Raw genomic sequence first — 17,903 nt, 5'->3', positions numbered from 1 at the left:
CCTTCGACCCTCCCCGGCGGAGCCACGCCGACACACGCCCGCCTCCAGCGAAAGGGGGCAACTGATGGCCGGACGGGGGCGTGGGCGGCGCGCGAGGGCGCCGGGGGCGGGGCGCCGGGGGCGGGGCGGCGGTGGGCGGGGCGCGGAGGGGCGGCGGTGGGCGGGGCGTGGAATCCCCACGTCTCTCTCGGGGTTGAGTCATCGGGGCGGCGCGGGAGGAGCGTGCGAGCCGGAGGCTCGGCCGGTAGCCGGCCACGCGGGGGCGGGACCCCGAGTCTGGCCGGAGCGGCCCGGCGGTTAGGTACGACAGTGGTGGGCGCTGCGGTCGCCCCGCCCCGCCCCGCCCCGCCCCGCCCCTCCGGGTGTGGAGGGAGACTGGGTTGGCCCCGGGAAGTCCACTGGCGAAAGAAAGCGTCTTGGAATTGAGCGCCTCCGACTTAAGTAAGACACCTCGGACCTCTAGGACGTCTCTGACGGGGTGGAGAACTGCAGTCTCCGGAAAGTAACTAGAAACGAGGGTTGGGAGTCGGAGTGGGAGACCCTCTGTCCTCTGAGACCCGAGTCCTTAGTGGCTAGTCCTGGTGCAAGCCTGGGTTAGGCGTTGAAGCTTCGCGGAGGAAGGAAATGGGTGAGCTCGTCTCACCTGTGAGCAATCCTCGGCTGGGCAGGGCTGGTGCTAAGTTCCTCTGTGCACGCCGACATGTGTGAGGTCTCAGAGATGTAGATTAATAAAGGGCGCCTACCGGGGCTGAAGAGATGCCTCAAACTTTCTGCTCTTAGAGGACCAGATTTCGGCTTCCAGCACCTGTAACTGCCTGGAACCCCAGCTCCAGGGAATCCGATGCCATCTGGAACCAGGACAAGTGCACAAAGACAGACATGCCCATAAAGTAAAAAACAAAAACAAAAACACACCTTTAGCAGGGGCAGAGGGCATCTACAACCTGACTTCCTCCTCTAGTAATAGAATCTACAAGGGTTTCCATAGTCTCAATAAAGCTTGTTTCCAGACTCTCACTCTGCAGGACCCACAGAAGTTAGGGAAGCCTGAGAAACTAGAGTGAACCACATTTTAATATAATGGACACAGTGTGCTCATAATTGTTGGGGCAAAAAAAAAAGTGGTTATGCTTGAACCGATGACACTGGAATCGGTAAAGCTGGTAGGGTTTTTTGTTTTTTTGTTTTTTTTTTTGGGCAGGAGAAACAGAGGCTAGTCAGGACATGGAGAAAATAGTGCCCCGGTGACTTGGAGCAAATTCTTTTTAATGTGCTGATTTACTTTGTGTGTGACGGTCGGTGTGCCCATGTGGAGGTCAGAGGACACTTTTGTGGGAGTCAGTTTACTCAAGTTGTCCGGCTTGATGGTAGGCACCACTACCCTGCCGAGCCGTCTTCCTGGCCCTGTTTTCCTACTCTGTAAAAATGAGTTTCAACAATCGAAGTGAGGAGTTTTCATGTACGTCATTCTTGTAGAACCTCATCTATCATAAGCGTCTTGTAAATGTTAGCTGCAGTCTAAAACGCAGTGAATAGAAACATGTCACTCAGAAGAAAAAGTTCAATTTTACAAAGAACCTAGGAAGAGTTCGTGGGTGGCTGGGTTAGCTAAAGCTGTAGAAAAACGTATCCGTTATAAATATCAGTCACCCAGAAAATATCCTTAGCATTTGTGTGCGTCAACTCCTGTTCAGGTTCTGAAAATGGTTCTTACTCAGTTTACATTCTAGGAAGGAAGCGAGGCCCGTAAGTCACTCAGGGGAGAGACCTTCACAAGTTTAGACCTGGGCATGGTGATTACCGGAGGCTGAGGAAGAGGCCAAGTTCCAGGCCTGCTTGAGTTGGAGTGACTTCCAGGTCAGCCTGAACAACTTAGCAATACTGTCCTTGATGGAAAAGAAAAGCTAAGGACGTAGCTTAATGGTATGGCGCTTGTCTGGCTTATGAAAGGTCTTAGGTTCGGTTGCTGGCAATACAAAAAGATTAAAAAAAATGCAGAGGGCATATGGGTGTGGAAAGACAATGTGGGAAGGGAAGGGACAGAGGACGGGGTTGGGTGTGTGAGGAGTGTTGTCATGTGAGGCTGGCGTCATGCATTTGCCTAGCTGTTCAGGAATCACTGGATCTGTTTTTGAAAACTAATGAACTTCTAGGTTGGCACTGTGGCATCTATAACTAATATTTATTGAGCACCCACTATGTGGGCAACACTAACATTTATTGAACACCCACTATGTGCGCAAAGGCGGCTTTCTAGACTCTGGAGGCACCTTATAGGACGGCAGTTCCAGTTGAGGAAATGGACATGGAGTTCAGTTTGCTCAGGGTAGGCGGAGGAGGCTGGAAGCTGCCCTAGAGCCCGTATCTTTATCTGACTCCTGCATCACTGAGATGGGGTGGTTAGCTCACTCACCAGCGTCAGAAAGCAGCCCATCAATCGTAATGAAGCTGCATCGTGTGGGCCATCGTCACTGATGAGCTGGCCTGCAAGGGAAGCGTAGATCCTGGTTATCAGATGTTTTCACCTTTGCCGGGCACAAAGAGTATGGGAGCGATGGCAGGAATGAAGGCACCCCAGCCTCACCTTTTTTAGAGAATATAGATATGCCACTCAAGTTAGAACCCTAGCAGTTGGAATTTACGACAGACTGCGCTCCCTTGCCTCTGGCCTCTGGCCTCTGTTAGGCACACTCCATTCCTAGAGTGTGATAAAGTTTCCCGTGGAAGTGGGCTCTTTACCTTGACTCTGTTGACAAGTGCTGTCAGCCCCTGATAACTCAAGATGAAGTGTGGTTTCAGGGGCTGCTGGAAAAATAAATAAACAGGGAAAGCAATTCTCTGCTCAGAGAATTTGGATTCTAAAACACAACTGACCTATCAACCTTTACCCCAGCAGATGAATCACCTGGTATAGAGAATCGTTTTCCTTTAAGCCACGGCACCCTTGATTAAGTCGACCAGGGTAATTAAGGGCAAAAGCAAAAGCCAATCAAGAAGTAAGAAGTCTCCTGCTGACAGTAGGGAACAGGCCTGTGGCCCAGTCAGATCAGTGGCCTCCCATGCTGTTAGACTGGACTTTCCGGCCTCCTTTCTCTTCCCTAGGAGCTTGAATGAGAGAGGTGGCCTTTCCGTGTTGGGAGCCTGAGCTCTTCTGAGGTAGAGAGCTTTAGGCTCAGAGCTTCCACTCACTGAGTATTCAGATGCGTGCTGTGTGCGGAATTGGCATGCTTTGTGATGTATTTGCCCCAGGAAACATTGGTGTTCCTGGGCCTAGGCTTAATAGGTGACTTTTGGGCTTCAGGAAGAGAGGGTGAACCCTTCTGTAATCTCTTGAGTCATGACTCATTTCCTACATCTGGGTAAGAGGTTCTCCTCCTCCTCCTCCTCCCCATTGAATTTTAGGCGACCTGTCAAGCAGGACATTTCTCTTTATCTCCTGCTCTGCGCTTTTGAAATTGCGATTGAATTTATTTTATGAGTAGGGGTGTTTCACCAGCATGTTTGTCTGTGCGTGCCTGGTGCCAGAAGATGAGGGTTTAGATCCTCTGGAACTGGGGTGACAGAGGCTTGAGAGTAGCCATATGGTGCTGACTCAGAGTCCTCTGGAAGACCTGTCGGTGCTGTTAACCACTGAGCCAGCTCTCCAGTCCCTGTGCCTCCCTGTACCTTTAAAACTGGGGACATAGGGGGGGTTGTACTCTCAGAGCACGCCTGTAACTGCCCTGGTAAGAATAAGGACATGTGAGTTTGTGTCTCTCCTGTTGGCAATCAGACGATGGCCTCCAAGAAGATAAAATTTCCCTGGGAATCGCATGCCATAAGAAGAAGGCTGAGGCCTGGTGCCAGCCAGAGTAGGAACCTGCGATCTCACACAGCTCTGAAAGCCTGTCAGACCACCTCTTAGGAGAGACTGGATCTGAGACAGTCATGGGGGTGATAGGCAGAGTCATGCTTAGTCAAGCTTGCCACTGGTGCTTTGCTGAAACCTAAAGCTCCTGTCAGGACCCCAGCATGAGCTCGGAGGTGGTGGGTCACTGGTCTCTAATGTGGCAACATTGAGTAAATCTTTTTTTTTCTTTGCTTTTCACTATTTGCTTTTTTTTTTTTTTTTTAATTGGCTTGTTGAGGATATGTGGTCAAGAGTCTGGCTTTTAGGAATGCCAGAGCCCAAGCTTTGATACTAAAAACTCTGCTAACAAATCTTATTTGAAAAAAAAACAAAATCCCCCAGCACCTTCCTGGGTGAGAAATGCTACAGTATGCAGACTCGTGGGCCCTTACTTCTGTAACTTACGAATAGTGTGATTTTGCAAACTGATGGCTTCTGCAATTAGACAAATAGTTTGCATTTGCAGAGCAGAACCGGGGAGGTCTTTCTTTTCCTGTTTAGGCTTAGAAATGACTAGGTTTATTTTGGAGCTTGAAAACTTCTGATCAGGGGAAAGTTTATGGGAAATTTGGTGATGACTCTGAGGCCTCCTGGTCATAGTGTTGGCTTTATAAGGTACCCCTGTTTCTGAGGGTAATTTCTTTATGCTCAAAATACCCCAACTTCTTCTGAACAACCTAGGGTCATCCACAGTGCGTCTTGAACGATCAATGTGGACTTGTTTGAAATAGACATGATTTATTTTTTTTTTGTCGGTTTGCTCGCTTCGTTTGCTAGGGCCGAGCTAGGCAGCTCAGGCTGCCCTGGAACTGGTAATGGTCCTCCCTGTGCCTCAAGAATTGGGATTACAGGTGTGGTCACCCTAAGTGTTGCGGCTCCGAGGGGAAAGGTATTCTGGCATTCGGGAGCCAAGGAATACCACAAAGTCACACCATACAACGAACCTCACACAAGAGGGGGGTGGGAGCAGCCTCTGCTGGAGAAGCTTGGGGAACTGAGCCGGAGAGAGGCTTTGTATAGGGTTTCTTGAGGGGGAGGGGCCAGAGCTCTTCTGGTGGCCTGCGATTGGTGGGGTTTTATGGCCTGAACTTGGGTGTAGCCCAGGGGTTGGTGGGATTTCAAGTTCAGAGTCTGGTGGGTTTCTGAGCTGAGGGATTGGTGGGTTTTTCAAATCTGGAGGTGAGCTTGGACCTTACAGGTGTGGAGTCTGGCAACTCTGCTTTGTCTCATCCCCAGACTTAGCTTATGTTTCTCTGGTGCTGTCCCAAGGACTTACGCGCATTCTAATTCTTTGATTCCTCATGCAGCGGCCTGTAAGCGGTTTATAATGCGGTACGGAGACGCCAGTTGGAGATGATTCCTATTGGTTTCCAGTAGCCACTCCTCCTGGGGTTGTTGCTGTGCAAGCTGTGCAACCTTTTCCCCTTTAGTGAGGACAGACTTTGCTTTTAAGTGGCCAGATGTCATTTCTGAGGTGATATTACCAAAAAGACCGATTTCTTGCTGTCTGCCCCTGTCTCTCCAAGCCAACTTGACTGCTGTTTCAAAATGCTGTAAATTAGGTGACACAAGACAAAAAACATTTGCTTCCCACAGCTGTGTAGGTCAAGGGAGTTCAAGGTTAAGGCCTGCAGGGCCTCCGTCTTTATGCTGTGGGTAGGAAGCATGCTCCCCTGGCGTCCTTCCTAAATTGGTCTCTGCTACGACCTCATCGGACCCTACTGTGCCATCGCATTGTGGGTAGGGTTTCAGTATGCTTTGAGGGTATAGGTATTAGGTCCCCACTGTTCTCTGAGCCTTTGTAGGTACAACCAGGTATCTATCATAACTACCCAAAGAGCCTCGGGGCCAGGAAACAGTGTCTGTGCCCACCAGCCACTGGCTCAGCCCCTGCCCTCAACCCTCACCCAACAGCGAGTGCCTATGGAAGTGGATTTGCAGGCTGAGCCTGTGGTTACTATAGTTCCGGCTGACAACTGACTGTGTTTGTGAGACCTGGAGCCTCGGGCCCAGCTGAGCTGACTCTCAGACACTGGGGAAAAGCCTACTTACTGCTTTCAACCACTGTTCCAAGATAAATTGTTACCCAGAGCTGTGTAACTAACATACCTGTTCCAATGCACAGGATGTGCATGTAGAAATAAATGCAAAATGCAAAACTTCTACTTTGTTCCCATAGTGATTTTTTTATTATGTATGTAATTACATGAGTAGGTCTATGATTACAATTTGATGAATATTGTATATAGTTATAAAACAAATTGATTGCCAGCAACATTAGGATTCTTACTTTCATTAAAATTTTTAGAGGTTTATTTTTCTTTTGAGGTATGTGAGTAATTTAAATTATATATACTACTTGTGTGCTTATTGCCTGGAGAGTCTTGAAGGAGCCAGATTTAAAATTAAATTTATAATTTTGTAAATTTAAAAATATAATTTCTAGAGGTTTATTTTTCTTTTAGGTATGTGAGTAATTTAAATTATGTATATTACTTGTGTGCTTTCTGCCTGGAGAGTCTTGGAGGAATCAGATTGCTTGGACTGGAGGAGGTTGTTGAGAGCCACCATATGGGTGCTAGGAACTGAGCCCAGGTCCTCTGCAAGAGCAGCCAGTGCTCATAAGCAGTGAGCCGTCTCTCTAGCTCCTAAAATTCATATTCTTAAAATGATACTTAAATATGGTGGAAGATGTGATTGAATGCAGTCATCATTTAGATTGGAAACAGTTTCAATGTCTGTCAACAGAAAGATGAACTATAGAAAGCAAAAGAAAGACATCCTACAAAATTCCTGTGCAATTTGAAAAAAGTTTCTAAAACTAATGGTTACATGAAGATAAAACCCCAAGCCCCAGATAATCCCAATTCTGTAAAGCAACCACGCAAAACCAAAACTACTATCTCATTCTGTAAAGCAACCACGCAAAACCAAAACTACTATCTCATTCTGTAAAGCAACCACGCAAAACCAAAACTACTATCTCATTCTGTAAAGCAACCACGCAAAACCAAAACTACTATCTCATTCTGTAAAGCAACCATGCAAAACCAAGCTGCTGTCTCATCGTGAAAGCATGGAATGGCCTGGAAGACAATGAAGGGTGGCTGCCACAGAGAGTAAATAAACACAGGGAGACTTTCGCTTTCCGTTTCTACAGTTCTTCGTTTCCTCTTTTTTTCTTTGTGTTCCTGTGAAAAGATGACCTTGCTTTTCTGGAATCATTTAATGTAGAATTTAGTTAGCCATGGGGTTGGTACCAAAATGGTGGATTCAAACAACAAGATCAGCCAGTCAGAGAACAGGTGGAACTTGCATTGTACTGCCATAGTCTTTGTGTCAGGAGGTAGCTTGCTGAAACGTTTGGATTTTATTTGTGTGTGCTGAGTTCTCTCTCTCTCTCTCTCTCTCTCTCTCTCTCTGTGTGTGTGTGTGTGTGTGTGTGTGTGTGTGTGTGTGTGTGTGTGTTGCGGACACCCACAGAGAGGTCAGTAGAGAACATCGGATCCTCTTGAACTAGAAGAGCAGCAAGTACTCTTAACTGCACAGTCATCTTCCCAGTACCTGAAATTGGGTTTTGACAAGAGTAACACAGGATTAATGAGACTGCTCAGTAGGTAAAATACTTGCTGAACAAGTGTGCAAACCAGATCGATATACCCCAAGCCCACTTAAAGCTGGAAGGAGAGGAGTTCACTAAATTCTCTGACCTTGAAATAATCTCCCCACTGCACATACACCTCAGTTATCATCAAAGTTAAAATTAAAAACAGAATGACAGGACAGAGACAGAGACAGAGTCAGAGAGACAGAGACAGAGGGACAGAAAGAGAGAGACAGAGAGAGACAGAGAGAGACAGAGAGAGACAGAGAGAGAGAGAGAGAGAGCAAGCGAGAGCTGGATAAATGGAGGGCTTGAGACCCAAGAAAGACTTCCTGGGTCCAGCATAAATTCAGCCGCAGGCAGAGGTAAGGGTGGAAATGTGAGCCAAGCTGTGGTCATTTTGTCAGTGGTATAAATGCAAAGATTGTTCAGTGAGTGTCAGAGTTTGATTTCATAGAGAATTGCTTAGAGACGATGATATTAAGGATGGCTAACTCTTACACAGTGCATGCATTCACCAACACATTGCATTCGGCCCTTCTGAGAACCGTGTGTGCGATTTCATTTATAGATGAGTGAAGCAAGGTCTGGGAGAGGACAGAGTCCTGATGTAGATGTAGGCTGCTTCAATGCCAGTGTGCACTCTACTGAGCTCTCTTTGCTGGGAATGCTTTGGAAAGTCTAGCGAGTCCCTCATAGAGTCAGGAAAGACAGGAGGCTGACACAGCACTCCCTGGATAAGCATGAGGAACATAGCAGACAGAGGGGCAGTTGGTGCACTACCTGATATATAGGGCTCCAAAAGCTGCCCAGCCTTGTGATCTGCCGCGGGCGTCCCCACTGTGTGCTGTGTGAGTGCGTGTATTCCCACGGGAGCACATGCCCATCCGTGCACACGTGTAGGCCAGCCAGAGGAGGACATCAGACATCTCCTCTGATGGCTCTCTGCCCTACTCCCTTGAGACAGGGTCTTGAACTGTCTGGCTAGGCTACATTGTCAGCAGGCTCCATGAGATCTGCCTGTCTTCATCACCCCCACCCAATGCTGGGGTTGCGTACGCTCTCAGCCATGCGCGGCTTCTTACGTAGGTTCTGGGGGTTCAAACACAGGTCCTCATCCTTGCACAGCAAAGGACCTCCCCAACACTTACTTTTGAGCTTGAGTTACGTGTCAGGCACCTGTATCAGGACTGGTCTTAGATTCCTATCACTGGGTAGCTTGAGGAGTGAGGGAAGGCAGAGAGGAAGAGTCCTAAGTCCCATGTGCCCATGTTTTATGTAGAATTCCCATGAGGGCTCATTCGTGTTGCACGAGGACCACTGATAACCATCAAAATTTGACATGACCTTGAGGTCTCCAATAATACTTGCTTTTCCTTTGGTATTAGTTTCATCACATAAAAAAAAAAAAAACCAGTTACAGGCTGTCATTGAGTCAGAAGCAAAGAAGATACAGAAAGGGAATCCCCTGACTCCATACTAAAATAGTAGGTGATTTTTAAAGTTAGTTCCTCTGGGTGTCCTAATTGGGGAAATCCATAAAAGGTAGAGAAACCTGCACAGGTATTTTTCTCATGGAGTTTCCGGGTCCCCACAGACACGTTTTCCTCCATATTCTTGGATTTAGTAGATGGCTGAGTTATTGCCCCTATATTCCTGCTGGGACTCCGGAGTTGCCCCCTCTCCAGCCTAGCCCTGCCTCTGTCCCATCCTGAACTCACGGTGCTGTCTATCATCCTGACTGCACCTGCCCTTTCCAGGCCCCGCCTGCACAAGTGACCAGCGCTCTCCTTCCACACTCCCCACCAGCTGTCTCACCAATCCCAGAACACGCACAGAACCCCAGCGAGTGAGGGACAGGGCGCCACGTGTTACGGCAGCGGTACAGTTGGTCTCATCTGAAACTCCGGTTAAAGATCGATGGTCACTGTCACCGTGGCTGTGTTGGGGGTGGGGAAGGACGCCAGGAGGTATTGAGTTATTGAAAGGGATCGATGCTCCTCTCAGGGACCTAGAGGAAGATTCTGTAAAGCCCGCCCCTGTGTGTTTCCTCTTCCCCAGAGTCCACTGCCTTCCTGCTTTTCTGTCCATGAAGCCTTCCACAGACACTAAGCAAACCCTGGTTCCAGGTTCCTAGGCCCCCGCCCCCAGTTTCTAGACTTATGAGCCACGAGAGGTTTTCACTCTTTATGAATCGCTGAGTCCCAAGAGCAGCCACCCTTGGGCATCTGTGGGAAACTGGTTTCTAGATACGTTCCCAAACCCACGGTCAAGTCTCACATGTAAGTTTGAGCAGGGTCTTCATATTACCCCCACACCTCCATAATATCAGATCTGTGGATTACTTAGCCTGTAGTACAGTGCGAACGCTGCTCTGTTCTGATAGTGTGGTTGTTATACCGTATTGTGCAGGGAATAATGTCCATCCAAACCGACGGAGAGGTCTGTGCACACTCAGTATAGATGCTTTTCCTCTCAACTATTTTCCATTCGTGGTTAGTTGAATCCACAGAACCAAAACCCCAGAGTATGGAGGGCCAAATGTATTCCATTATGGTAATGTGTAATGAGCTCTACAACCCAGAGTAGCGAGACACTTGCATTTGCCATATTGGAACGTCCACCATGCACAACAGTAGATGCTTTCTTTGTGCTGGTCTTGGGTTAGGTCTGCTGTATCTACTTGGGTTTGCACAAGATGGAACTTGTTTCTGGCAGATGTGGGGACGTCTCATCTGGAAAACCAGGGAAGACAGTGCTAGCAGTCTCATGAACGCAGAACCAGGTACTCTGAAGCTCCAGGAAGCAGGCAGCTTCTGCTTTCCAGTTCTTTCTCATGAGTAATTTACTGGATTCTTTCTCTTTCTGCAAACTGGTCTTGTTGACTTCCAGAACACAGGGTCAAAAGCAGGTAACCTGCCGATTTTTGAGTTACAGCTTTCTATGCTAGCTCTGGAAGGACAAACTGTCTTACATATTAGATTCAGGTTCAAGTCTCAGGAAGGACCATTTGCTTGACCAGCCCAGACTGTTTCAATGCAGCCAATGGAGGCTGGGCACACAGGCTTTCTGTGAAAATATGACTCTAGGTTCCTTGTTGGTAGATGGAAAAGAATTCTAATGTGGGAAATTTAGGGGGTATCTTCGTATTTTAAGAAAAGACCTGGCCTATGGCTCCTCACCCCTGGAGAAATTAACTGGTGAGTTGGGGTTAGTACAAATAGATATGAAACGTTTGTGGTTTTGTGGAAATATTTTGAGGTTTTTTAAAAATTTTTTTTGGTTTTTACGAGACAGGGTTTCTCTGTATTGTTTTGGAGGCTGTCGGTCCAGCCCGGCCTCGAACTCACAGAGATCCGCCTGCCTCTGCGTCCCGAGTGCTGGGATTAAAGGCGTGCGCCACCACCGCCTGGCAGAAATAATTTTATAACTTAGCATAGAAGTATTATATTGGCTTTAAAGAAACATCCGGCTCTGAGTTTTGTACGGCATATGTACTTCAAAGGAGAATACAGAGGTTCTTAGAAAGAAATGAGTAGAGGCAGTGGAGGCCACGCAGGGTACTTTAATTTTGGGTGGGGGGAGTTAAGATTAGGGAGTTCTATTGGTTACTTGTCATTCTGCTGTGGCAGAAGCCACCGAAGGAAGGAAAGGTTCACTTTGGCTCTGGGTTCTAAGAGATGCAGTCCATCGAGGTGGGGCACGGAGTGGATGGCCATGCTGTGTCCTCAGGAACTACACTGCGGTGGGTGCTTGTGTTTAGTTCTCTGTTTTATTTATCGTCCTGGACCCCGTGACAAAACAACTGTTCACATTTAGAGTAGACATTCTCACCTCGTGTAATCTAATCTAGATAATTCTTCACAGATATGCCCAGAGATTTATTTCCATGGGGACTCAAAATCACATGTAGCTGACAGTCAAGACTCACCGTCACACAGTAGAGAATGAACTCCCAGTTGGAAGGAAGGCAGTAAACACAAAGTTAATCTTCATCCCCTACAGGCGGGGAATTAAAGTAGAAGCTGGATGTGCCCCAGGGTTATAGGACTTTGGACAACCACTCTGATGTCGGTAAGACTGCCTTCCCTTCGTGAGTGGCTGGAGATGAGACATATCACCCAAACCTGGGCCACCCATATAACAGTTGCTGCGAGACACTGCGATCTGTTGGAAATTGTTGCAGTTGGTGTACAAACCTATGACCCATGTGATGTGAACAACACTTGTTTTGCATGTGACGGTCTGTACACTGTCCAAACTGCCCAGCCAGGTAGAGCAGTCTACCCGGCCACAGGTAAGGAGAGGGAAATCTCCCCACCAGGCAAACGTGGTAATCACGCCACGCAAAAGGTTTGTCTCAGAGTAGGGTTGACACAGAGGGAAAGGGGGCTCAGAGGAGGCTAACGGATTCGTGAAACGTGTGATCCAGCCCTTGATCCTGCCGTGCCGGAAGCTACCCTGATTTGCACATTTACTTCTTTTTATTTTTTATTTAAAAGTTTAAAATTGGAGACCAAGTTATTTTAATGCAATGTATTTCTCATTATGGTTTCATCTCTCACATCTCCACCTGGATCCTCCCACATAAGCAAAAACCTTTCCCATTGCATGATATTCATGTGAAATGTGATGGGTTTCATAAGCTAGGTATGATGCAGCTGCAATGAAGACATACTGTGTGCCAATGTCCATCTGGGCCATGCGATTTCATCCTGCAGGACTCAGGAAGGCCTGGAAGGAAAGCATGTAAAAGCCAGGCTTCTTGTGCTATGGGTAGCAAGGCCATCAGTCATTGCTGGGGATCTTCTACCATTATAGTTAGACTCACTCATTAGCTTGCAAGTACAGTGTAATTAAATACCAGATCTGGCAACCCTTTGCCCATATCTGTTCATAGTTTCAAGATGTATTTTGTTTTATGTGTACGAGTGTTTCGCCCACATGTACGTATGTGCACCATGTTCATGCCTGGTGTCTATGAAAGTCAGATGTCGGGTCTGTGGAACTTGAGTTAGGGATGGTCTTAAGACACCTGTGGGAGTTGGGGACTGATACGGGGTTCTCCGCAGGAACAGTCAGCGACCTTAACTGCCTGGCCAGCCTCTAGCTTTCACTTTTGTGAGGCAATGAAGAACCGAGATTCCTTTGCTTACAACAGAGATTTTCTAACAAATTTTCTCCCGTGTCCTCTTAGTGCATGTGAAAACATCTGTGCTACGTTCTCAAGTCTATGTGATACCATAAGGGATCATTTTATTAAATCACTGTATTGAGGTTTAATTAACTTACTATTCCCCAGTCATGTTTAAAGTGTACTGTTTGGTCATTTTGACACCAGTGACACATTCGAGATGATAAACTAACTGCATTTTCATCACGGTTATTTTTATTTACTTATTTATTTTGAGACAGGGTCTCATTATGTAGACCAGGCTGCCCTCAAATGGAGAGAAAGACATCAACTTCTGTCTCCTGGGTGTACATTGAAGGCACGTGCCAACACACCCGACATTCTTAGTATTTTCTCATGGAACTTCTCAAGCCAACACAGTAGCAGAGGGCCCTCCACCACCGCACCAACATCCAGCCGTCTTTTCCTTTCATTTGTGGCTCTCCTACATTTTAATTTCACGGCAATATTTTAAATTCCAGATATGTCATTGTTTTACACATAAGTACTTCACCCTATAAATTTAATACAGATTTTTTTACTTATTTTTTTCAATGTAACCACAATAGCATTATCAGCTCCAAGAACCACAGTAATGACTTTAAAATAACATCTTTTTTAACAAAGGCAGGCTCTGGAACTGGCTACAAAAATGTTTTCCATTTGTTTTTATCAAGTCAAGGTTCAAGCAAAGTCTGAGGGATGCACCTGACTAAGTCCCTAAGATTCATTTAATCATCAGCGGAAGAGGAAACTCTTTGGTTCAGAGTATATTTGTTGCTATTGCAGAGGACTCGTTTGTTCCTGACACCCACATGGTGGCTCCTGATCATTTAATAATTCCAGTTTCTGGGGATCCAGTACCCTCTTCTGACTTCTGAGGGCACCGACATACACATGCCATGCACACATCCGTATATGCACAGTAGATCTTTGAAAAAAAAAGAATCTTTTACTTTACAAACATTCTCTCCCTTTAACTCTCTCTTAACCTATGGTATTGGGGATTGAACCCAAGGTCTTGAGCCTGTCAGGCATGCATTGCACCTGTAAGCCATGTCCCCACCCCTTTTCAAGAACGATTACGTTAGACAGAATATTACTGTGTAAACCAAAACGACTGCAAGCTCACAATCCTCTTGTTTGTGGCTCCTATGTCATCGGATTATAAGTGTCCATCACCATCATCGGCCCCCTCACTATTTTTGAAGGTACCGAAACCTCTTTGTAGAGTTCACAAATTCTAGATTAGACAAATTGTGTCTTTGGATTGTGCGGTGGTCTGAGTGAAAATGGCCCCCATAGACTCATAAGGTGCTATTAGGAGGTGTGGCCTTGTTGGAGGAAGTGTGTCATGGGGGGGGTAAGCTTTGAGGTCTCAGAAGCTCAAAGCAGGCCTAGTGGCTCACTGTCTCTTCCTGCTGCCCGTGGATCCAGACATAGAACTCTCGGTACCATGTCCACTTCCCCAGCTCCCTGTCTACCTGCATGTCACCATGCTCCCCACCATGACGATACACGGAACCTCTAAAACTGTAGGCCAGCCCCAAATAAGTGTTTTCCTTTGTAAGAGTTGTTGTGGCCAAGGTGTCTCTTCACAGCAATAAACCCTAGGATAGAAGTTGGTACCAAGGATTGGGGTATTTCTGTGACAGACCAGGCTATGTTTTCATTTGGAGGAATGAGGGCTTTGGTACTTTAGGTTAAGAAAGCAGTATGCTAGCAGCCTTAAGTGTGACTTAACGGGCCATCCTAGTAGGAGCAGGGAAGGCAGTGGTGTTGAGGGTGATTTGAGCAGTGGGAGCCTGGCTGAAGAGGTTTCAGAGGAGAAGAATTTTAGGGTGTCGCCTAGAGACTGTTCTTGTGCTATTTTGGCTAATGTGGTGCTCTCTGCCCTTGTCCAAAGATTATACCTGCGTTTTAGGTAAAGAATGATGGATTAACAACTTTCTTAGAGGACATTTGAAAGCAGCCTACCATTGGCTACAGTGTATGGCTGTCAGTTGCCAGTCTTATTCAACTGCAGTGAAACGGAGCAAGCTGAGCAAAGGAAAATAGAAAATGTGCCTTTTGAAGAGAAACGGAGCACCAGAAGGATAAACAGGTTAAAGAAAAGCCTGATGCTAAGTGGAATAAGGGGAGTGGTGACCTCAGAACAAGATTGAACCCAACTGAGCTTCCAGCTTGGAAAAAGGAAGCAAAGAAAAGTGAAAAGGAAGTTTTTTAAAAGTTTAGGATCAGGCATGGTGACACACACCTTTAATCCCAGCACTTGGAAGGCAGAGGCTGGCGAATCTCTGAGTTCAAGGACAGACTTCTCTACCGAGCAAATTTCAGAGTGGCTAAGCCTAGGCAGTGAGGGAAGCCATCAAAAACAGAAAGCTGGTGAAGATGTGTTTGAAGGAGGGGGGGGGTCTCAGATGCTCCAGCCTGGCCTAGTATGGCATTCCATTTCCACTGCCTGTAGAAATGGATGCAGCACGTTCAGCTCCCTCTCCCGCATCACGCCTGCCTGCCTCTGTGCCGCCATGCTTCCCGCCATGTTGATAATGGACTGAACCTCTGAACCGGGAGCCAGCCCCAGAGGAATGCTTTCCTTTAGAAGAATTGTGGCGGCCATGGTGTCCATTCACAGCAATGACACCCTAAGCGAGGCAGGTGGAGACAGGTAGTTCTTTATTTCTGATAGTCCCCGCTAAACCAGGATTCGAGCCATGCGCAGTGCTTTCCGCATGGCGGCTGCTAGCCACGTGAGCCCCCCCCCCAGCATTTTAAATATGGGTGGTCTAAACTGAAGCATGCTATAAGTTAAGAAAATGTATGCCGGAAAAGCAAAGATGTGTGATGAAAAAGAATGTAGGATATTTTGTTGCTATTTCAGGTATTGGTTATATGTGAAATGATGTCTCAGATATACTAGCCAAATAAAATGAAATTTTTCTTTCTTTTATGATGTAGACACAGATAAATTAAAAAAAATCACATATGTGACTTGCGTTCCTTCCTCTGTGCCGTGCTCACTGGGTTTCTTCTGGGGTGGTGTGGGCTTCTTGCGTCATATCTGGAGGTGCGGAGTACCCACTTGCCCGCCCCCTGATTATGATGCTGAAATTGCTCCTGGTGAGGACCAGAAAGGAAGGGCAGTCTGGGGACTGGCCTGACTGTCCTGCCAAGATGGTAATGCCTCTCCACTGAGTAGCTCTGTCATCAAGGAACACCCACCATCACGTGAGCAAGGTCACTCTGTGTGCACGATGGAACAAAATACAAAGCAATGCCGAGCACGCATGGAGCCCACTGCTCCTACATAAATAGGTAAAATTCCTATGATACAACCCTTCCTTTCCCAGTCACTTAAGCATAGCTCCCTTTCCTTGAATTCCGGCCAAGCCTTCAGTGAGTCCTTTCTATGTCCTTTATTGAATGTTGTCCCTTCTCAGTGCAGCACAACGGAGACACCACTCTGATTCCAGGTGTCTTTTTGGAGGAGCTGCAATGGCTCTGACTGACGGTGGAAATCTAATTTCCCACTATAATGCCTATTGAAATTAAGTGGACTTTTAAGCAGGAATTCAACTCAGCGTAATTAGGTGAAGGGAGAATTACATAGTTGGTAGCCATTTCTGGCCCTTATGACAATGGATATATATGGCCCAAACAGTTACTGAAGCCTCTTTAGAACAGATCTAAGCCCATTAGTTTATTGTATCAGTTTTCGAAGTATGTTTTTTTTTTTTTTTTGGTTTTTTGAGACAGGGTTGTTTCTCTGTATTGTTTTGGAGGCTATCGGTCCAGCCCAGCCTCGAACTCACAGAGATCCGCCTGCCTCTGCCTCCCGAGTGCTGGGATTAAAGGCGTGCGCCACCACCGCCCAGCCTCAAAGTATGTCTTGAAGACACAAACATGCTACAGCCGGGGACGTTTAAACAGTAGTCTCCAGGTATCCACTTGTGTCCTGATGAGGTCTGTGAAGCACCCTCTCCCTCCAGCTTTTCGTAGTTAGCCTGACTTCTGCTTCTTGGTTTGTAATAATTCCTTTATTTCCTTCTCCACCTTATGCATCTGCTGCTTTCTCGAAGTTTCCCCTTTCATAAGAACATGAGTCAGTCCATGTTGAAGTCCCCTCCAACGACCTGTCAGAACTGAATCTCCTCTGTAAAGATGCTATATTCAAATGAAGCCATATTCTGAAGTATTGGTTGTTAAGGCTTCAGCAAATGCCTTTATGGGGGACATAACTCAACCCCTAGTTCATCACCATTAGAATCTTTGTAGCTGATGTCACCGGCCACCACTTTCAGGGATAAGTGATGGTGGATATTTCCTAATGTTCTCTCCATAGTTATTTTATATTTAAAGTGAGCCTTCAGTTGAAACAAGCTTTCTGAAATGTAGTCAGATTTTCTTTTGTGGGACCACCAGCTCCCCAATAATGACACAGAGACTTAATATTAATTATGAAAGCTTGGGCTTAGCTTTGGCGTTTTTCCAACTAGCTCTTATAACTTATATTAACCCATCTCTATTAATCTACATTGTGTCATGTGCCTTGGTTACCTCTTTTCGGTATCGTACATCCGACTTTCTTCAGAGTCTCTGGAGAAATCTGCACACCTAGATTCCTTCCCTATTCTCATCTCTCCCCGGAAATCCTGCCTAGCTATTGGCTATTCAGATCTTTATTAAACCAATCAGAATGCACCTTATGCAGAGGCACGTCTTTACAGTGTACACGAGTATTCCACAACACTCAGTCAAATTCCTACACACATATAAATACTTCTGGTGCGTGTACTTTTCCTATGGAGATATGAACAAATGTCTTTTCCCTTTATAAGACACCAATGACAGACAAAGTAATGATTCCATTTAAATCTAGCTTGGTGAGCCAATGGGATTATTGGGGTTCCTTTCAGGAGCCTAGGTGAGGAGTTGCTCACGGGAATAAAACAGATGCATCACTAGAAAGTCTCACCCCAGTCTAGATGATGACTTCCCCAGAGTTGCATAGATGGGGGTCGCTCCTCAGGGTTACCCTGTACCCCCTGTATATTCTAACACCTCTCAAGACCACATGGGGAGGGGTGGGATACAGATGAAAGGGAGGTATAGAAGGTAACAGTTGGGATCTCGGGCAGGGGTCTATTGAGCCTTCCCAACATCTCCTTTGGGGAGGGAATGTCAACTGGCCTCTTCTTAGGGATTTTCTTCCAGGTAGTTATAGCTGCTCTTTGAGA

At 46.6% G+C, this 17,903-nt stretch overlaps 1 long non-coding RNA gene across 4 annotated transcripts in view; it reads left to right on the top strand.

Moving 5' to 3' along the window:
* Positions 1–216: 216 nt before the first annotated feature.
* LOC121143169 overlaps positions 217–17,903 on the top strand; it is a 59,817-nt gene continuing 42,130 nt past the window's right edge. For 3 of the 4 annotated variants that reach the window (XR_005880312.1, XR_005880310.1, XR_005880311.1), the window contains exon 1: positions 217–1,857. This is a non-coding gene — a long non-coding RNA (uncharacterized LOC121143169). The remainder of the gene's footprint in view (positions 1,858–17,903) is intronic. The other variant, XR_005880313.1, reaches the window with a different exon arrangement.

This window comes from Mesocricetus auratus, unplaced genomic scaffold (assembly GCF_017639785.1).
Source record: "Mesocricetus auratus isolate SY011 unplaced genomic scaffold, BCM_Maur_2.0 Super-Scaffold_100011, whole genome shotgun sequence".
NCBI classification, from domain to species: Eukaryota; Metazoa; Chordata; class Mammalia; order Rodentia; family Cricetidae; genus Mesocricetus; species Mesocricetus auratus.
The sequence above is the reverse complement of the archived record's forward strand: the minus strand, read 5'-3'. Positions and strand labels throughout refer to the sequence as shown.